This window comes from Lepidochelys kempii, chromosome 1, assembly GCF_965140285.1.
Source record: "Lepidochelys kempii isolate rLepKem1 chromosome 1, rLepKem1.hap1, whole genome shotgun sequence".
In the NCBI taxonomy this organism is placed as follows: Eukaryota; Metazoa; Chordata; order Testudines; family Cheloniidae; genus Lepidochelys; species Lepidochelys kempii.
In genome coordinates, this window is record NC_136380.1 from 14,153,185 (window position 1) to 14,160,314 (window position 7,130).

Here is a 7,130-nt window from a genome sequence, read left to right on the forward strand (position 1 = left end):
AAGAAACCTTTTTAATGGACTGGCTCCAGGTCTGTAGGATAAACTCAAGTAGTAGATCTTACTGTATTCGAAAATACAACTAAACTGTTCCCTGGCGAGAATTTCATTGGTGTTTACTCAGCATACAGTAGTGTATGCCAGGTCTAAGTCTTTGTGTTAGATTGCTCTGGGAATTCAGCAAGTTAGGAGGTATGAATTTCCTCTCATTTAAACCTGACTCTCCTTGTATATGTTAAAGACCGCTGTTTCTGAACTGGCAGGGGGTTGGAGAAAACGTATTCATGAAACGCAGGTGAAGAGAACAAAAGGCAATTGGGTCATTAAATCTTTAAATCTTATTGCAACCCGAAGAGAAAAATCTTGCTCCCCCCCTTCCCACAACACCCTTACCCATAAAGGTCAATGTTTCTTTTGTCAACCTCTTCAAGCACATGCAAATTACATAGGTGTATCATTGATACATTTACTCTTTTATAGTAAATGAAAGGATTGTGAAAATGTCTTTGAAATAAGAGGTCATGACTGAGAGATACTGCACTAGCCAGCGTTTCTCAAATGTGGCCACTGAAGGCTTTTCCTGCGGCCACAGATTCCTGGGTGATTATTTGGGCGGTGGGGAAGCAGTGGCCCCTCCCCTAGGACCACTAGCAGGGGTTGGGTCCTTCTCTTTCTCTCCTCTCCCCCCCCCCCCCCAAAGCCACAAATGCTGGAGGATCAGGCAGCCAGAGTGAGATCCCCACCTTCCCGGGGGTGGTGGGGCTTGGACTTCCGGCTTCAGCCCTAGGGTGGTGGGCTGCAGGCTCCGGCTGTGGGGCTTTGGGCTCTGGGACCCAGCCCTGCAACAGCGGGTGCCAGCCCTGACCCTCCCCTCCCCTCCGTTGTCCCGGCCCTCTCTGCCTATCTCCCCATCCAGGGCTTACTTTGTTCCTCCACTTCCTGGGGCTGAGTAAATTTGCTGTGAAAAGTGATACTTGTCTGTTACTGTCACTTTTTCGCTGCCTCCCAGCTAGCTAGCAAGTCTGCTTCTGTGAAAAGTGATAGTAACAAACATACAAATATGGCTTTTTGCAGTAGCAGACTTCCTAGCCACCAGGTCTAATTTTTTTTAAAAAGCAACCAAAACAAAAACATGCAAAGCACCTTATTTGTGTTTCAATCCTGTGTAAGTCCAGGAAAAAATGGAGACCACTGCAATTATTTTTATTATTGAGTTTGCAGAAAGCCCTGTGTAAATAAATATATATAAATTTACAATGATTTGAACATGTTTTTTCTAAAGTTAATCAAGTATTTAAGGAAAAATTGTCAGAGTGGCCACCAGCAAGAATTGGTGGCCGCACTTAGACCACAAAAAGAAGTGTTGTGAGAACCCCTGCACTAAGCAGACAATTACAGGGCAGCCGTGCTCCCTCCCCCTGTGAGCACTGGAGAATCAGCTCTTGGGTTGTCAGTCGGGCATGTCCGAAACTTATTTGGTATACTGGAGTATACGAAAGAAAGTAATACTTAAAATAGCTTCTGCTACATTATGCAAGGCTGTCCAACTATCTTAAATATAATATCCAGGCCTATATAAGAGCCTTGGGCCAAGGAGCATAGCTTACACTGGTCTATACATTTGCGCCACTGTGGAAGCTATAATAGTCAGTTCAGTAACAGGCTTTTAACCATGAATTCCACATGTCTTTGCTAACTTCATTTGTTAGACTGAAAAGTGTGTATCCGTTCCTAACACTGGATATAATGCATTAGGCTACCTACAGTTTTTAGGTTCACAGTGGAAATAAATAGTTGAACTCTGCATTATAAATTCCTGGTAGGCGCTCTGATTCTTATCTCATTTAGGTGCCTCTTAATCTACATATTGCTGTGATAAAATGAGAAATACTGAAATGTGAAAATTCTCCCAGTGTTATATAGGGCATATGGGCTGGGACATTAGCACTCCCCTTGAGCCTTGTTCTTGTGCAAAAAAAAAAATACTGTAGCCAGAAGTGTTGTGCAATCAAAAGAGGGAAAGAGAGTGGTTAATGGGATTTCACTAGTAGCCTGTAACTGGTCCATATGCTTAAAAGAAACCCTATGTGCTACAGCCATGCAGGGGAAGTGCCAGGTAGATGCCATGGATTAGGGAAGTAAGGAATACTTGATTACCCTGCCCTGGTACCCTTCCCATTATTGCCCTGTGCTGCAAAAACAGAATTTCTTATAAAGATACAGTAAACTACTTCTACTAAAAGGAAAAACGCCTTTGTGGCCAGAAGGTGTCAGTAGAGTAGTTGGTCTACGTTTTAGGGCCAGAAGGGACATTTTAGCATAACCTGTATAACACAAGCCTGGGCATTTCACCCGGTTACTCTTGTAAATGTATTTGTCTCAATCCTGCTTGCTAGAGTTATGCTAATAAAAATATTAAGTTTCAGAACCACAGAATACATAAATTTGCTGAGAATTTTACCATTAACTTCTTGAAGAAAATTCATTTTAGTAAGTTAGAGCAATTCTTCTGTCATCTTAACAGGTTTGCTCTCTTGGTTGACTATAGATCCTATTGTTTGCGTTCTAATAGTACCTTGAGGCTCCAATTAGGAGAAAGATGTACTTGTCCTGGCTGCTGTACAAATGTATAAAAGACCTCCTGCATCAGTGTGTTTGCTAAATGACTGTAGTGACAGATTTACTCTTGCAAACCATCAGACTAGATAATCTAATGATCCCTTCTAGCCTTAAACTCCTGTGGCGAGAAAGGGCTGGTGGCAGTCCTCTCTCCCCATTGCAGCCTGCACCCCAAACCCCTCATCTCTGGCTCCACCCCAGAGCTTGCACCCCAACCCTCTGCCCCAGCCCTACCACATACATTTTATGTGCACCAATATGAAGGTGATGTGTGTCACATCACTTCCACATTGGTGCACATAGCAAAATTCATTCCACACATGGGTGGGAAAAATTAAAGGGAACGCTGGCCCCGTGGGTTTTTCCTGCAGTCACAACAGTCTCCTGGGCAGAGATGGGGCAGGGGGCAAAGCTGCAGCCCTTCCCTGCAACACCCAGTTGCTCTGGGAGCAGGCTTCAGCCTCCTGCATCCTCAGCCAGGCCCAGTTGCTCTGGCACTGGGCTTCACTCTATTTTTCCCCCTCCCTTCCTATCGTCAGCCTCAGGACTCTGGGGGTGGGCATGAGCACCCCCTACTTCAGCCTTGGGGCTCTGACAGCAGGCTCTGGTCTTCAGCTCAGGGCAGAGGGACTTCAGGAAGGCCAGCCTTACTAGGTGCTGTGGCAAGGAGCAGTGTAAGTATGGGGTGTGAGGCTGCAGGATGGAGCTTGGGGCAATGGGGGGGAAGCAGTGGTGCCCAGGAGGGTGATGGGGAGCCGTGGAGGTCTGGGGTAGGCAGCAGGGGCCAGAGGTGATAGGTGGGGAACTGGGGGAGTTGCCAGGGGCACCAAAATACAACTACATTATTGAGTCTGCAAAATAAAAAAAACAAAACCCTACATCACTCAATTACAATGATTTGGCCATGAATATGTGCATATTTAATTAAGTTAATAATTTGAGGAACATTTGTATGAGCCACCACCAGCAAGAGTCGATGGCTGCAGTCTGAGGCCACCAAAATTTTTGTTGTGAGAAGCCCTGAACTAAATCGTTACCTACGGCTTGGCCTGCTCTTGAAAATACCAGCATAGGAATGTTGGGCAAGGCTGTGAAGCTAGCATGCCCCTGACTGACACAACCTGCAGGGTACATGCAGCTACACTGCTGGAAGAGTGCTGCTTTCAGCTTCGCTAACATTTGGGGGAGCCGTGGTATTCCTGCAGCAACAGAAAATACCACGGTCGGTGTAGGCTGCGTCTGGACTACAGGGCTTTACCTAAACTCTGAGACTAGAACTCTTTGTCAGCTAGATGAAAAGCCTAACATAACACCATCCAAGAGCTGGAAATTCAGCAGCAAAATTCAAATAGAAAATAAGAGACATTTGTAACAGTGTGGGTGACTATTTGTATTACTGTGGTACCCATTAGAACTGGTCATCAAAGCGGGGGATGGGTGGTAAATTCTTCATCAGTTGGAGTCTTTCTATCAAGATTGGGAGTCTTTCTAAAAGGCCAGTTCAGCATGAGTTGTAGGGCTAGATGTAGGAATTGCTGCACGTGAGCTGTGTCTGTTATGTAGAACATCAGGCTAGATTGCATAATGGTGCTTTGTGGCCTTAAAATCTATTAAGCTCCCTGGGATCTGCAGAAAGTTCCTGATGACACAAATCCAAAAGAGCCTGGTTTAATGTTAAGGTCCTTAACGCTGAGTTTTGGGGACTGGGAGTAGAAAGAGCTCGCTTTGTAAATTGTGACTGGTTGAGCCATGAAACCCTTTGGTATTGTCTTACAGTTACTTTTAAGATTAGCCTGCCCCACTCCATCTCTGCGCTCCTTTCCTCTTCCAGTACCTCAGATAGCCTCCTACTGTAATCTTCATGCTATTTTCCCTGCTGTTCCTTTTGCCTTAGAACTGAAGAAGAGTTGTATAAACTCAACAGCCTGTCCCTTAGACCAACAGAAGTTGGTCCAATAAAAGATGCCCTCACCTACCTCAATTCTCTCAGACCTGCCTGTCATTTCAATTCTTCCTCAGAACACAAAGCCTAGCGGGTTCATCCACCAAGGAAAGCGCTGTGGCTAAAATCTGCGCTGTCAGATTATAGCACAGGGTGGTGTGTGATACAGTGTGCAAGCAGCGTCCAGTGGTTAAAGTAGAAGTGTGGACCAATGAGACATCTTGCCTTGTTTGCATGGGGGCTGCCCATTGTTTCAGTTGGAATTGAGGGTGCTTCAAGCATGTGGCTGGTGTTACCAGCTAATGGGGTCACGCAGAGGATGGAGGCAGTGGGAGGGGTCTATTCTTGGCTTTACCATATTTTCTTTGTAATTTTTTTTTTAAAAGCCTGCCTTTTCTCCAGCCACACACTGAGGGTCAAGGCACTGAGCAGTCGCAGCTCCTGTTAACTTCAGAAGGCAGATGACTAACCACTCTGCTGTTTCCCTGTGTCAGAGGAGTGGAGAGGCTAAATGAATGTTCATAAGTGCTGCTCTGATTGTTGGGAGAATGGTATATTCTGAATTACAAGATGAATAATAAACCCAGGTTTGATTTAAGTGGACAGGGCAGAGACCTGTAGGACAAGCTTCAACACCCAGATGAGGTTTTGCAGATAAACCCCTTGAACCAATTGCTTACGGCCAATGAAGGATTCAAACAATCCAGGCCTTCATGGTCACAAATTGCACCCACCACACATGCCAAGATTAATTGAAAAAGTTTAATTGCAAAATTATACAACTCATAGTTTTGTGATACAAGAATTCAAAACGGGGAAAAAAGCTGACACTTCCATTCACATGATGCAAATAGACACTCTCCCAGTGTTTTCCACACTCCCACCCACCCCCATCCCGTATAATTGTGCAACAGACATGGGTTTCAGTGCACAGATTTGTCTGAGCATGCACACTGCAATATTTTGTGCATTCTGATACATGCCCGTGCCTCACCTACCCCCCACCCTGTTGGAGATGATTGTCAAAACTCAAACTCGAGGTGTTAAGGACAGCATTGCCCTCTGGGCTGACTTGTATGTGATTTTTGGCATATATGCTTCACTTTACTTTTGTAACATCATCTACTTAAAGAGACAAGATCAGGTCAAATCTTGGCCCCCAGATTTAGGTATATACCCAAAATTCAGATCAACAGGAAAGGCTGGGTTTTTTAAAACTATTGTGGAAGTCAAATTTACCAGTTAAACCTCTGTCAGCCTCTGAAATCCAGATGCTGCAGGATTGGGCTTGTGCTTGAGAACTTGAAAGTGAAATAGACTAGAAAGGGACTGTAACCAGTCCAGTTTCCCTGTCCACCCTAACTGCAATCAGCTTCAGTGACATAGAAAGTAGATTAAACTGAAGAAAAAAAAAATCTAACCCTTTGTCCCAGTTTTGCTGTGACAGTGAGAGAGAGAGAAGTGTTAGACACACACTTAGGAATGTGTGGGATCAGGACCATTTTTTTTTTTTTTTTAAATACAAGCTTCAACCTGATAATGTCCCTTGAGGAAATTCACTTTGATCCATCAACTCTAGGCTGGAGTTGGATCATGAGACTTCCCACTTCTCACCAATAAATATAAAAATGCCTAGCTATAAATACAAATGTTACCTTATGTGCCCTAGGCAGGTCAGCCATTGGGGAGTGAACCCTCTTGGAAAGAGGAATGTGTAGAAAGGGTCTTTAGGAAGCCAGGCTATGGAAGATCTAAAGCCTTCCTATTTTAGAAAAAGGAAATGAAGGGCCTGAGCCAGCTCCCACTGAGAGGTGTCAGCAGGAGTCTTCCCCTTGGGAGATGGTTTGGGCTCTAACTTTCTAGTTGCAGAGAGAAATCTTCAAAATATAAACTCTGTTTCTTGCCCAGTCTATCCTGACAAACTGAAACAGAAGCACCACGAGACGTGAACTTCCTCCCCTCCTTTCTAAGGGGCTAATGAAACCTTTCGAGGGTGGGCCCAGTGCTGGTGAGAGTTGGCTGCTTGGTAGCCCCCCAGCCCGAAATCCTCTTGATCCACAGAGCAGGTAAGGCATGCTAGCTGCAGAGCAAATCACCCCTCCCCCAGCTGCACCTCACCTCTGCTGAAGGGACCACCTGAAAAAGGGTCTTTTAATCTCTATGGCCCATGCTGTCCTTGGCCCCTTTGCTGAGACATCTCACTGCTGAGTGATTTAAGGTGGATTTTTTTTTAAATAGAGTATTCCCAGAGAAGCAGATTTTTGCAAGATTTCAGCTGTCCATGGGTAAGGAGTGGAGAGGTTTTTACTTTGTGTTCAACTGGAAGTATTTGGGGGGAAGATAACACACATTTCAGAGCGTGACTAAGTGGTTTAGAAGGTACAGGGAAAATTCTACTTGTATCTATGTTCATAGGTGGGCCCCTGCCTCAGAGCACCTACTGACTTGTATGGCTCTTACAGTCTGTTTCCCTCTCCTAAAGTAACCAAAATGGTTAAACTAACTCCTGGAGGCTCACTTCTCTCCTTACATCTGCATCTGGCAGCAGTGCCTCCATTGCAAAGCAGGAGCA